We start from the raw sequence: 13896 nt of genomic DNA, 5'->3' as shown, positions 1-13896 counted from the left end.
AATTGTTTTGAACATTAGAAATTTTAAAAAAGTAAAAAAAAAGAAAAATGACTAGGACCAGAGATTGAAAATGTAGATTACCAAAATATTTTAGCTATACACTCCTCATTTTTTATTTCTCTTCCCTCTCGTTGTGAATTCAGTGGCCTCCTTCATTATATATTATACTCCTATTATATTAGAGATCATAGAGAATTTGGATTTGAGGACATTTTAGGATTTTACAAAATATCTACTCCTAATTTTATAGCAACTTTGAGGATATAAAGAAGATAATCAAATATTATTTTGACAGATTTTTCTGTACTCAAAGCTATCTCCTGAATATAAGTGAAAAACAAGATGTTATTTATTACTTTGAATTTATGATGTTTCAAATTAGCTACTTGGTAATCAATTAAAGGAAGACAGACTAAGTGTGACTAAGTGTAATTGATTGAATTACTAAAATGATATTTTAGCTACAAAAGGTTGTCATATTCAGGGAGACTGGGCTATATCAATTGTGTGTTAAATTATACTTTGCAAAGGGTCTTGCTGGGGCTTGAAAGCTTATATTTCACCATAAGGGCTAGACAAGAGGTACATGTATGGTAAAAAAATAAAAATAAAAAAATAAAAATAATAAAAATAAAAAAAGATAATGCCATAGGAAAATGAGGTTTCAGCATACACAGGAAGTTCAGCCCATGAACATCTTAAATAGAACATTGTCTTTTAGTCAAGGCAACATATACATTACAGCATTTCTGTAAGATAAAGAGTGAATATGTTTATGAAATGTAAGGGACAGAACACATATGAAGAATGAGAGATATAAATATGTACAATCAAAATTTGCATTATGGACTTTAACCATGTTATTTGGCAAACAATTTTAAAGAGCGAGTAGCCAGAGCCTTACAAAACAACAAGAAAAACATTGGTTCTTACATGAGGACAATGGACTATAACATTCTCTTCGTTGCTCTTAAGGTCCCATGAACCCCCTTAGGTAAGTCAGTTTATCTTAAAATTTTGAAGCTTTGATCATTTAATGAGTATAATCTAACCCCTTCTCACTTGCATGTCAGATGCAAACACAAAGTGTTTTCCTTGTCCACCAACAGCTATAGCAAGAAACTGGAAAAACTAATACAAACTTAGTGATACCTTTTCAGCTGAAAAGAATGAGTGTAACCAAAAAAGTGTACTCTCAGTTCTTTGGAGACGTTTCCATAGGTTTTTCTTTGTAGTATGACTAATGATGTTTCTAAAGGCCATTTTGCACAAATATAAGGAAAACCTTTTTAGAAAACAATGCAGGTCAACCCAAGTTACATATCCTGCCCAGCATGGTTAGAAGAAGCTCTTCATCTCTTCTGGAAAAAGATCATACCTAAACTATATGCCACATTGTCATTTCCCCTTGCCTTATTAAGTTGTTCATTTAATCCTATTACTATTTCTTTCATTTATTCTCAATAAAATAAAACATTGAGTTTCTCTATTCTGTGCCCAGCAGTCTGCCAGCTATTTGAAATTAGTTACCTATTGAGTTCACCAGTCATTTATTCAACACATACATTTTGTGTGTCCACCATGTGCTGTGCTCTAGAGAGAAAATGACTCATATTTTACACTGTCATGAAACTTGTCCTGTAGAAGGTCAATATGGATTAAATTGAACTCTCCTTTAGCACTGTATCGTCTCTAATGGCTTTGCACTTTGAGGTAATGAGATTATCCTATAGCATTACCTTAATTTTCCTGAAGTTGTGGAAACAGAATGCACAGAAATCATTAAAAAATTGCATTGTAGGTATCTTGGAAATATATTATTTATATTTTTTCTACCTTTCTAGATATGAAGTTTTCATATACGTTTGTTCTATATGATACCTCCAAAAAAATTAAGGAGTGCCAGCTCCAAGGGAGATGAGGGAGTCCTGTGGGTGATCATGTTGACAGAAGGACTAACAGTAAGTCTCTGAGTTAAGTTAATTTGCTCCTCCCTCAATTGACTGACTTCTCCCTTTGTTCCCAAAGCACTTTCAGTTATATGAATTTCATTTCTGCAAAACTTGTGGGTTTATTTATTTTCTTTGAAATCAACAGAAAATATGAGAAAGGAATCCTGGATTTTCACCTGGGAAGCCTAGAAGGTCATTCTTTTAAATCTGTGTGTGCCTCAAGAATTACGTTGTAAACAAGAAAGTCTGATTTTGGATTACTAACCAAAAAAGAAATTAATTCCTACCTGGAGTGGAGCAGATAACAGAGTAAATAACTAAATAACATTTTGAGAATGTGAGAAACTATACCAAAAACTAGTGGCTTAAAACAACCACCATCTTAGTTGCTTATTAGTCTGTGGGTCAATGATTTGGGGTGGGCTCAAATTATTTAATTTCTTGCTAGCCATATACCCAAAATCATACCAAGGTTTTATCAGACATAATTATTTAATTATCTATCAGATGACAACTTAGATTAGGTTTAGTAGGTTATTTTTCCATTTAGTTGAAAGTGAAATAAGAAATAATCAAAAACTTAGAAACACATGCATTCGATGTTGGTTAGAATTGCTGATACATGTTTTTTTCTTTTAAAGTTGAGTTGTTGAGGTCACTTAAGTGGCTACTGGTGAGTGGGTCTGTTGGGTGAGAGATGGTCTCAATCACATGTCTTATGTTGGTGGTGACTGTCTCTGGGTCTCTCTCTTCATGTCGTTTCTCATCCTCTAGGAGAATAGCTTGGGTTTCTTCACATGGCAGTGGCATTCCAAAACAGTGGAGGGGAAGCTGCAAAGTTCCATGATGACTAGACTTGGTATTTGCAGATCATCATTTCAGTCACATTCCGTTGGTCTAAACAAGTTACAAGTTCAGCCTAGATTCAATGGGTGGAGAAATAACCACTTCTCATAGGAAAGGATTGCAAATAATTTATGGTCATTTTTAGTCAATCATGCTTAAGTATCAAGAACAATAGAGAGTTTTCTTTGGAAAACTGTTGAGAAGATTTACCCCCAACCGTTACCAATTATAGGGAGAGGTTGCTTATCCTGGTTTGAGACACATACTTATGCTTGGCTGAGGAGGACAGTTTTCCTTGAATGGCAGTGTTTACAAGACTATAGCCAGTGTAGGAGGGCTAATACCTCCAAACAAGGATAGGATGTCATTACCAAAAGGAGGAGGATTGAATGCAGGGCAGACAAAAACAGTGGAGGCCATTTTACTCAGGGGCCTTGGGAAAATCACTTGCCATTTTTTGGGTCTGTGTTTGGTGGCTTCTTTTGTAAACTGACAATAATAAGAAAGCTCACAAAAGTTTCTTCTAGTGCTGTGATTCTGTTGCTCTGCTTGTCTTCTGCCTCTCCATTTTATATCACCAATTGCCAGAGACTATCGATCATATGCTGCCTTTGAACTTCATGGCAAAATAGAACGTCTGCATTAAGGAATCAATATCTTCCATTAAACTGTAAGCTCTATGAATGCAGAAAATATGTCTTGTTCATCTCTGAATCCTCATCTTCTGATGCATTAGGTGCTCACTAAATATTAATTTCATGTTGGAAGAATACAGTGGTTATGAAATCTTCAGAAGTAGCTTATCCTTTATAGACCTCATTTTGGTTTGATATGGCAGGAGGTAATTTAATTCAGTGATATACCAACTGTATTCTTTCCTAAATTAATGTTATATTAGCTTTTTACCCTTTTCACAATCATTCTTCTCAAATGTACGAAGGTAAAGCCTATCTTTGACCTATTCTGTATCTGAATCACATGTGTTGCTTTGGGTACCAAATTCCTCTGTGGTACCAAAAAGACGAATGGAAATATTAGAGAAAAAAGTTTTAAAAGTGAATGACTCTGATGAACAGTTAACATTCATTTCTAAGTAAGATTGTTTCCAACTCTTCACTTTCAACTAAATAAAAGAAGAGCTTAAAACAAGTTGCTATGCACATTGGCATAATTTGTGGCATAAAACTAGGAAAGAATTAAAATAGTGCAGTCAAATGCCCTAATACAAATTTTTCAATTCCTAAATACTTATCTATGTTGATTAACTTTTATTTAAGTTTCATATTTCTTATTAAAAGGAATTACACCATATTATGTCTGGAAAGAGAATGGATGAGGGCAACCCCCATGTATTTCTGTTCTTAGTGATTTTTAGAGGCTATAGAAAACACACACACATATGTATATACACACATAGATACACACAAACATATACGTATATGTGTGTATACATATTTATTTAAATTATATATATATAATTTTTTTAAGTAAAGAAAGAAAAAAGAAAATGATCCAATCAGTTTCAATAGCTAATGTGAAGAAACATTCACGGGAAGTAAATAACCTCATGGCATCACAGGACAAGGGATGGAATGCCCCACTGAGTGGGTGATGAGGTGTTGTGGCTGACATTTGCAATGGGAGAGGGTTTCCCCTTTGCGGGCATCCTTAATAAAGCATGATTTTTTTTTATGGAGTTGAATAGTATTCAGAGAAAAGCAAGACCACTACGTGCCCAAAGACCAGGACCAACTACATAATTCATGGGCCCAGGCAAAATGAAAATGTTGGGCCTTTTGTTCAAAAATTAAGAATTTCCTGATGGCAGAGCAGAACACTCTGTCAAGTGCAGGGCCTTCTAAGCATGAGGCCCTGTGCAACTGGAAAGACAGCATTTCCACTCTGCCAAGTGCAGGCCCTTCTAAGCGTGGGGCCCTGTGCACCTGGAAACACAGCATTTCCATGAAGCTGCCGCTGCCAGAGAGCCTCGCATCAGCAGGGCCCACCATGATGAGATTAAACTTGCCAAAAGTAGGGTGAGGCCAGGGACACCTCCCTACTGCCAGTTCCTGTGGTCAAGTAAGTTCACCTCTGCTGCCTCTATCCTGACATCTAGCCGCCAATCCTGCAGAGATTACTGCCCTGAAGAGAAAAGGGGGAGGAACTCTTTCAAGGCCATGCCATGCCTATTCCTTCCTCTTTACTAGCTTGTGGAGCTTAGTGCATTATTAGTCTACACAGTGAGAAGGAGAAAATGAGTTTGACCATTGTTTGAGGTAGATGTTTTCATCAACTGAAAACATAAAACTGAGTCTTACATGTTACAATGGGCCCACGTAATGATACTAACTGAAAAATGTATGGCATCTTGCAAAAATGTAATTAACAGACCCACTGATTAATGGGAAAGGGGAAGTTGATAAAGGAAAGTTCAGTTGAACTACAGGAAGAAATAATACAATTTGATGCATATGCATGAAAGAGCTGAGTCTCCTCAATAAAATAATTACCTAAGTACACTTATAGCTATTTTGGAGGTAAAGTGAGAAAACCCAAAAGATAATAGGCAGATAGAGGCAAGAGAGATGATGAGGTGTGGGGGTATTAGAAGCACCACAAGAAAGAGCATTTAGATTGGTTGATGTAATCAGTTATAGGTAGATGTTTTATTTACAGTTAATTACAAAACGGTAAATCAGCCAATGATATTTTATTTTTAGAATTAATATCTAAAGTCGAAGCTATAGATGATGGATAAAAATAAAACTTTCAGAATAAAATTCAGAGCTTGCATAATTCATGATTTTTCATAAAAAGATTGAAGGTAAGAGCAGTATGTTTTCTTTTGTGTTTCATGTTAGCCTGTGATGTCAAAACAAACTAGGACTGAAGATCAGGAACTAGTTTGACAGACTTTCAGGTGGGCCTATGGGAATATAACCCAATAGATAAGAAGGGAATGAAAGACACAGGGGGAAAAGGCAATGCTTGGAAATAAAAATGGTGGTGGCTTTAGGGAAGAGTGATTGAGCATAACTGTGTAAATGACACAGTGGAAGTATGCTGCTAATTTTCCCCTGCTGTACATATAAATTATGCAGAGAATATTGGATTGGTAGCTTCTCTGTAGTGAAAACTACCTGTTCTCTTTCAGGACCTGGCAGAGGTGAAAGCAGTGGTGAGAGGAATTAGCACGCAATGAAGGAAGAAGAAACATAAAAAATTACGTATATCACGGAGGATCCTGGAAGACTGCAAAATATAAACACGCAACCTGAGAGCCAAATTAGGGAAGATATACATTTTATTCAACGTGGGATTTCAGGTTGGCAGGTATAATAAGAAGCTCCTTAAATAATTAACAACTTTAGCTAATTGCTGGTTCCTAATGAAGTTAACGGGTCTTAGTTGATGTTTTCTTTGCAAGCTTTAATAAGGCTTACTTAAACTCCCTATTTTTTCTTTAAAAAATTGCCAGCAATGCATAAAAAAGGCAGTAATGTACAGAACACTGGCAAATAAATGTCTTCAAGACTTATGTGGCCTCTTGACAGTAGCTTTGACATATATTTTTCATGTTTTAGAATGATAAATGCAACATCTTCTTGGAACATAATTTGCAAAAAAAAAAAAAAAAAAAAAAAAAGACAGATGAGGAATGCAAAATGTCCAGGACAGCTGCTTGTCTGAGGTTACTGCTAGGTTTTTCACTTTTTACAAAACTTTCGTTTGGTTCACACTCCCTAGTTGCTTTTTCTTAGTGGAAGTAGAGGTATATGTTAAACATTGAGAATATTATGAACACTTCACAAAAGAGGCTATTATTTCCTGAAAGTGATTCTTTGATTCTTTATTTAAAAACATTTGCTAACTACTATTTATAAAGCAGTGGGCTATGTTACCTCTATTCAACAGAAACATAACGAGAACTCTAAATGTAAGACATTTGTTCAGGGGACAGTAGTCTGATGCAAGCCTTACTGGGCTAAAATCTAAGTGTCGGGAGGGCTACATACCTTTCTGGAGGCTATAGGGAAGAATCTGTGTTCTTGTCTTTCCAACTTCTAGAGATTGTCAACATTCCTTGACTCATGGCTCCCTCTCATCTTCTAAACCAGCCATGATAGGTTGAGTCTTTCGCACAAGGAATCACTCCAACTCCTCCTCTGTTCCCCTTTTCCACTTTTAAGGATCCTTGTGGTTACATTGGGCCCAGTAGATAATCCAGAGTAAGTTCCATGTTTTAAGATCAGTTAATTATGAATTTTAATTTCATCTGCAACCATAATTCTTTCTTGATATGTAATGTAACATATTTAATGGTTCAAGGAACTATGACATGTGAACATCTTAAGGAGCCACTATTCTACCTATGCATATAAGGTACTGTATATTCTGTTAGCACTGCTGTGAGGATTAAAAGAAGCACTTTGAAGAGACACTGGCACATAATAATAGAGGTAATATTATGATAGGTAGTGGGAATGAATAGTGAAAGAAGGAGAATGAGTTAGAACACTGCAACTGTGCAAATTACAAAGTTTAGGAATCCATTTAGTGTGAATGTCTAAGCGAGGAAATAGTGCTTTCTGGTCTGAGAACAGCTGTAGAGGATTACAGTTGATCACAGTCACTATACTACAAAAGAGACATTATACACAGGAATGAACTTAGACAAGAATAACAAGGATTGAGGGTCAACCTGAGCCACCTTATACAGGATGTAGTATAGAGTAGCAGTTAAACCCAAAGATAGGACTGATATCATGAGCATGTGAGCAGTGAAGTTTTACAGCAGGACTAAGAGGGGCACCATGCTTGGTTTTATGCTGTTCTGCAGCCATCTTGAAACACTAAATAATTTCATCTTTGAACTGGTGTTTTATTGAAGTCCTATGGGAAAACAGAGCCTGTGTGAGCAGAGAAGATACGCACAAAACACATGTACACTACTTTTTTCCATGCATTTCCCACATAGCATTTACAATACATCATGATCTCAGAATTTTGGTAGATCCACAATGCATGAAAGTACAGCCTGATTCAAAGTGAATGTAAAATAATTACGTTACTTGTGTTTACAACTGTGTTTGAGTGCAGAAGCTGGAAGCCAAGAGAGGCCACACTGTCCATATGGACCAAAACTTTCTTCAATCATAAAAAGGAATAATGACTCCAAGATATACAAATGACAAAAGAACCACATCATATCCTTTCTTACTCATGTTACTTGCCAGGTATTAGCAAACCACTCACACTATAAATGATGACATAGAAAACAGTGGAACTAAAAAGATAACACATAGTTCCTATTTTTCTCAATCCTTTCCTTACTCATCCATTAAGAGGAAGGTAGAGATTGTTGACATAATAGATGTGTCTATCCAGCCGGGCATGGTGGCTCACGCCTGTAATCCTAGCACTTTGGGAGGCTGAGGCGGGTGGATCACCTGAGGCCAGGAGTTCGAGACCAGCCTGACCAACATGGAGAAACCCCGTCTCTACTAAAAATACAAAATCAGCAGGGCATAGTGATGCAAGCCTGTAATCCCAGCTACTTGGGAGACTGAGGCAGGAGAATAGCTTGAACCCAGGAGGTGGAGGTTGCAGTGAGCCGAGATCATGCCATTGCACTACAGCCTGGGCAACAAGAGTGAAACTCCATCTCAAAAAAAAAATTTTTATATATATATATATACATATATATATATATGTGTGTGTATATATATATCTCCAATAAAATAGAAACAACTGAGATGTTTTTGTGAAGAATCTCCATTGTTTTGTAATAATAAAATACAAATTTTATGATTTAATTGATGCTGCATATGTGCTAAATGCTCTTATACTTGCATTTAAAACTGATATTGTACAATATAACAACAGATACCTGTCATACTAATAATTTAAAATTTAATTTTGCTTTCTTAGAATCACATTAAATCTCAAATTAAAAATAAGTTGAGAAAGAGGACACAAAAGAAAGAAAAGCACTTTGCATTTTAGTACCTTTAACAGTGCTTTTTATTGCTTTTTGAACAAATGGCCTTGCATTTTCATTTTGCACTGGGCCTTGCAAAATATGTAGCCAGCCATGCATGAGAGGTCTGGAGTTAGATCGCATTTGAGAATTCCAAGTCTCCCTCCTGCTAGTTATGCAACCTTAGATTAATTGTTTAAACTCTTTGTGCCTTAGCTTGCCTCATAAGGGAAATGAAGACTTGATAGGGGTTTAGTACAAAATAATTTGGTTACTCCACATATTGTACTTAGAATAGTATCTGCCTCACACTGCCAGAATGTAAGCTACACAATAATACGATTGTTGTCTACTTTGTCCAAGCATCTAAAACCATGTCTGATGCATAATTGGAGGTCCATAAATACTTTTTGGAGGAATAAATGCACTCAGCAAACTAGATCATGAGTTCTCAAAACTGGCCAGGCTAGCAGTACACTTTCTATTAAATGTGGATTTCTGGGTCTTCTATTCACAAGTTCCAGACTCTCTGCTTTTTTAGTAGAACCCAGAAATATAAATTTTAAAAAGCTCCCTGGATAATTTTAATGGATTCCGGGTTTGGAGGCCATTGGAATTTTAACACACTTCCACATATCTATGCTTTTCCTTATCCCAATCCCTCTGCCTGTTTTTCTCATTTATTTTCTTCTTATGGTGAAATTATAGGTATTCCCCTGTGCCAAGCTCCTCTTGTCCATGCTCTAGGACAAAGGAATGCATAATTCATTTGAATATATTTTTGCAAAAGCTTGCTGTGAACACTGAATGTTATAAAAAGGCCAGGTAAACATTTTGTACATATTTTATACCCAAATGACCTAACACATAAAGGTATCTCAAATGGTTATGAACAAATTATTAATTGCCAAATTCACTGCTCTGAAGAAGGTCCAGTGGAATTAAATTTGAAGGCAGGACTCAACAACCGAGATGAAGATATGCAAAACTTCTCATTTGAAATAAAATTTGAGGCTGCTTTTACATTACAATAGTATGTTGTATTGAGAACGGCAAACCTGATCCAGGAGTTCTGTTGGGTGTGTATGTGTGATGCATTGTGATAGTTGTGTGACTTGTGGGAGGCATTTGACTAAAGAGTCACTTTTAAAGGAAACTTACCTTAACTACTGAATATGCCTATGAAAGAGAAATAAAGAAGGGGTAGTGTATTGGTTCATTCTAGCATTGCTATAAATAAATATCCGAGACTAGGTAATTTATTTTTAAAAGAGGTTTAATTGGCTCATAGTTCTACAGGCTGTACAAGCATGGCAGCAACATTGCTGAGATTCTAGGGAAGCCTCAGGGAGATTTTCCTCATGACAGAAGGCAAAGCTGAAGTAAGCGTCTCACATGCCAAAAGCAGGAGCAAGAGAGAGCAGTGGGAGGCCCCACATGCTTTTCAACACCAGATCTCTTGAGAACTCACTCACTACCATGAGGACAGCACCAAGAGGATACTGCTAAATTATTCATGAGAAATCCGCCCCATGATTCAACCACCTCCCACCAGGCCCCACCTCCAACGCTGGGGATTAAAATTCAAAGTGAGATTTTGCTGAGGACACAGATTCAAACCATATCAGGTAGCAACATGGAGGGTAGGTTAATTTTGCTGTAATTTTGAAGTCTAGCATATCCATATCAGAAAAAAAAATAGATTTGGAAATGGGTATACGACTTTAAATAAAGTTTCATTAGGGGAATAATAGTTTCGGTATCATTTTATAATTGTATATTCAGCTGGAATATATGTGCTTCTCTTCCATGCTGCAAGGACATTTTGTTTTATAATTATAGAGAGTTATAATATTATTCTTGTATTCGAGGTATTAAGGGACCACCTCCATATTATGTGAGGGATGAAAGACCAACTCTGCCCCAACATATGTGACATCTATCTGTAGAGCAGATTACCAAAAATTCTATCATCAGAAATCATATTTCGAGATTAAGCCCCAAATACTTCACTTGATATATTACTAACACATCAGTGAGAATTAGGTAAGTTAGCAGACTCTAATAAATCCCTTCAAAAGTTTTCCTTCTGCCATTATAGATTAGGAGAGATCCAAAGGCACTGGCTGCCAGTGAAGTCCTATTTAAGCAGGGAAGGAGGATCAGAAAAGAAAAAAGCACTGCAGATAAACTGCATCTCCCGCACAGTCATACTTGGCCTGGAACCTTTTATAGATTTGTTAACATAGAGTGGACCTTCAGTGCATTTCTGCTGTGCCCAGTCTGAATAAATTTAATTATGCAGACAACTGTGGGACATGCCTGCATTTGTGACCACTGCAGCTATTATATTTGATTTTGTTCAACAGTAAAAAGGGAGAGTGGAAGAGAGCATAAATCCCATGGTTTTGCTTCCCTTGTGTATACGCAGTTGTATTGGCAGCGGCAAAGGTAGTCCGAGGGAGAGCTTTTCTTTTGACCAAATGTCACTATTACTTAAATAGATCATGAACAGCGCAGCACAATTGGAGAGACATAGTTTCCCAGTGAGTGAGCCTTGTAATAAGAAGCAAGGTCCCTGCAGACTTCTCCAAATTAACTAAACAAAGAAAGATGTCATAGATTCTACCTAATACAATACGAGGTAGACTTCCTGCAGCTAGAAGGGAGGGCCCTTACAGGCATAGTTCTGGCAGAAACACGTCTTTCAATCAGATATACAGCTGCTGAGACCAAGTGAAATTATGCATGAACATTGAAGGAAAAAAATGCAATACTGACTGGTGAATTCAGAGAGCATAGATGTCACTCCTTGCCCTCATCCCCCGCACCATGCTGACCCCTGGCTGTATAACAAATAAATCAATGTGATATTTCTAGAAAAGGAATGGGCCAGACGCTTGTCCTAATTCTTCCATATTGACCTTGGGTAAACTTCTTGACCTTTCAGTGTCTCATTTCTCTTACCTGAAAATTCAGTTTACAGATCTTGCCCTGATTAATTTTCAGGGTTGATTAAGAACCAAATGAGATTCTGCATATGAAAAAGCCAGAAAAAGAAATAAACCATAATACAAATGCAAGGTCAGCTGATATGAAAGCATATCCTTATAGTTTCTGGGGTTAATTACTCTGATCCCTGATTTTAAAGAAAGAAAGGTACCTGGTCAGCGATATGCTAATGACTTTCTCACAGACTGTCTGAAGTAGTATTCCTTTAAAATTTTTGGTTAACTGTCTTGTTCATTCAGTCAAAACTGCTGAAGGAGTTATACAGAGACATGGCCGAAAGAATAGGTCCCTGTGACCTAAAATTATAAAGCATGACTTATGTCATCTGTGTTATAGCATATGGCTGTATACATTCTAATTCCCAATAAACATCTTAGGATTGAAAAGAATAATTTGTTGTGCGTTGGCCGGGCGCGGTGGCTCAAGCCTGTAATCCCAGCACTTTGGGAGGCCGAGACGGGTGGATCACGAGGTCAGGAGATCGAGACCATCCTGGCTAACACGATGAAACCCCGTCTCTACTAAAAAATACAAAAAAATAGCCGGGCGAGGTGGCAGGCGCCTATAGTCCCAGCTACTCGGGAGGCTGAGGCAGGAGAATGGCGTAAACCCGGGAGGTGGAGCTTGCAGTGAGCTGAGATTCGGCCACTGCACTCCAGCCTGGGCGACAGAGCGAGACTCCGTCTCAAAAAAAAAAAAAAAAAAAAAAAAAAAAGAATAATTTGTTGTGCGTTAAATGAACCTCACATATGATTTTAGTAAAAGTTACATTTGAATCAATCATTAAGCATTTAGCACAAAAGAAACACATGATCACCACCCAGTTTATAAAACTGGGAGAGCTAGTTTAGATCCCAGACATTGAGGATACGTGTGACAAATCCAATAGACGCCAGATAGCTTATGGCATTGGTTCTGTAATGACTAAATTCTGAGAGTTTTACTCTTCCATGAATATGTGAGGTGCCAATTGCTAGCCTTGTTAAACCTGGTTGCTTAGAGACAGCTGACTGATTAGAAGATAGTTGCTATCTGCGTCTATAATTATTGTGATTACTATTACTGTGGTAGCCCTCAGTGGGATCCTGAAAATGGTAATATGGTGTAGCATTTCACAAACTTAGGCCTATAAAAACTCAATATATATCCCAGTAAAAAAGATTTATAATGTCCCTTCCTTGCCATTTCAATGGGCTCATTTAAAGAATAATACAATTATTCACTCTCAGCTTATATAGTTGTTTCCTTTCAATTCTATTATGAAATAGAATCAGAGGTTATTACCAACAATGAGCGGAGGAAAACAAAACCCTTCTGAGAAAAGAATATCAGAGATTGATCCTGCTTGGGTCTCAATCTCATAATTGAGTAAATGGCAGCTTAAAAAAATTCCAGTGTGAGAAACGTGGAGGCATTTTATTTCACTTGTGATCATATTAGTGAGTAATAAATAGCATGAAAATATATTACATTTTTATTTATTTGTGCTGAAGCTTAGGACAGACTCATCAAAATTGGCCCTGTGAGGATACAATCTGCGTTACTTTGAAGCAAGAGTTTAATCATATCTCTTTTGTGCCTCAAACAAATGAAGTCATAACAAACAAAGGCAGTATACCTGCCTCATGTTGCATATACACCAGTCACAAACAAAAAAATTTGTAACTGGCCGGGCGCGGTGGCTCAAGCCTGTAATCCCAACACTTTGGGAGGCCGAGACGGGCGAATCACGAGATCAGGAGATCGAGATCATCCTGGCTAACACGGTGAAACCCCGTCTCTACTACAAAAAAAAAAAAAAATACAAAAAACTAGCCAGGCCTGGTGGCGGGCGCCTGTAGTCCCAGCTACTCGGGAGGCTGAGGCAGGAGAATGGCATGGACCTGGGAGGCGGAGCTTGCAGTGAGCTGAGATCCGGCCACTGCACTCCAGCCTGGGCAACAGAGCGAGACTCCGTCTCAAAAAAAAAAAAAAAAAAAATTGTAACTAAGAGCCACAAGCACTGGTGCAGCAATTACAGTGGAAGAGAAAAGGGTTTATAGTCAACCATGGAGACAAGGTAACAGAAAGCAGGCATCTCCTGTTCTCCAGTTATCACAGCATACA

The 13896-nt window shown here is 37.3% G+C and overlaps 1 long non-coding RNA gene across 2 annotated transcripts in view; it reads left to right on the top strand.

Moving 5' to 3' along the window:
• The window catches only part of LOC126941012 (uncharacterized), a 140078-nt gene that overhangs the window by 105883 nt on the left and 20299 nt on the right, over nt 1–13896 (top strand). For both annotated transcript variants that reach the window (XR_007721046.1, XR_007721047.1), the window contains 2 exons: nt 1845–1961; nt 5953–6131. This is a non-coding gene — a long non-coding RNA (uncharacterized LOC126941012). The remainder of the gene's footprint in view (nt 1–1844; nt 1962–5952; nt 6132–13896) is intronic.

Source organism: Macaca thibetana, chromosome 18, assembly GCF_024542745.1.
Source record: "Macaca thibetana thibetana isolate TM-01 chromosome 18, ASM2454274v1, whole genome shotgun sequence".
Lineage (NCBI taxonomy): Eukaryota > Metazoa > Chordata > Mammalia > Primates > Cercopithecidae > Macaca > Macaca thibetana.
This window is presented reverse-complemented; position numbering and strand designations above follow the sequence as displayed.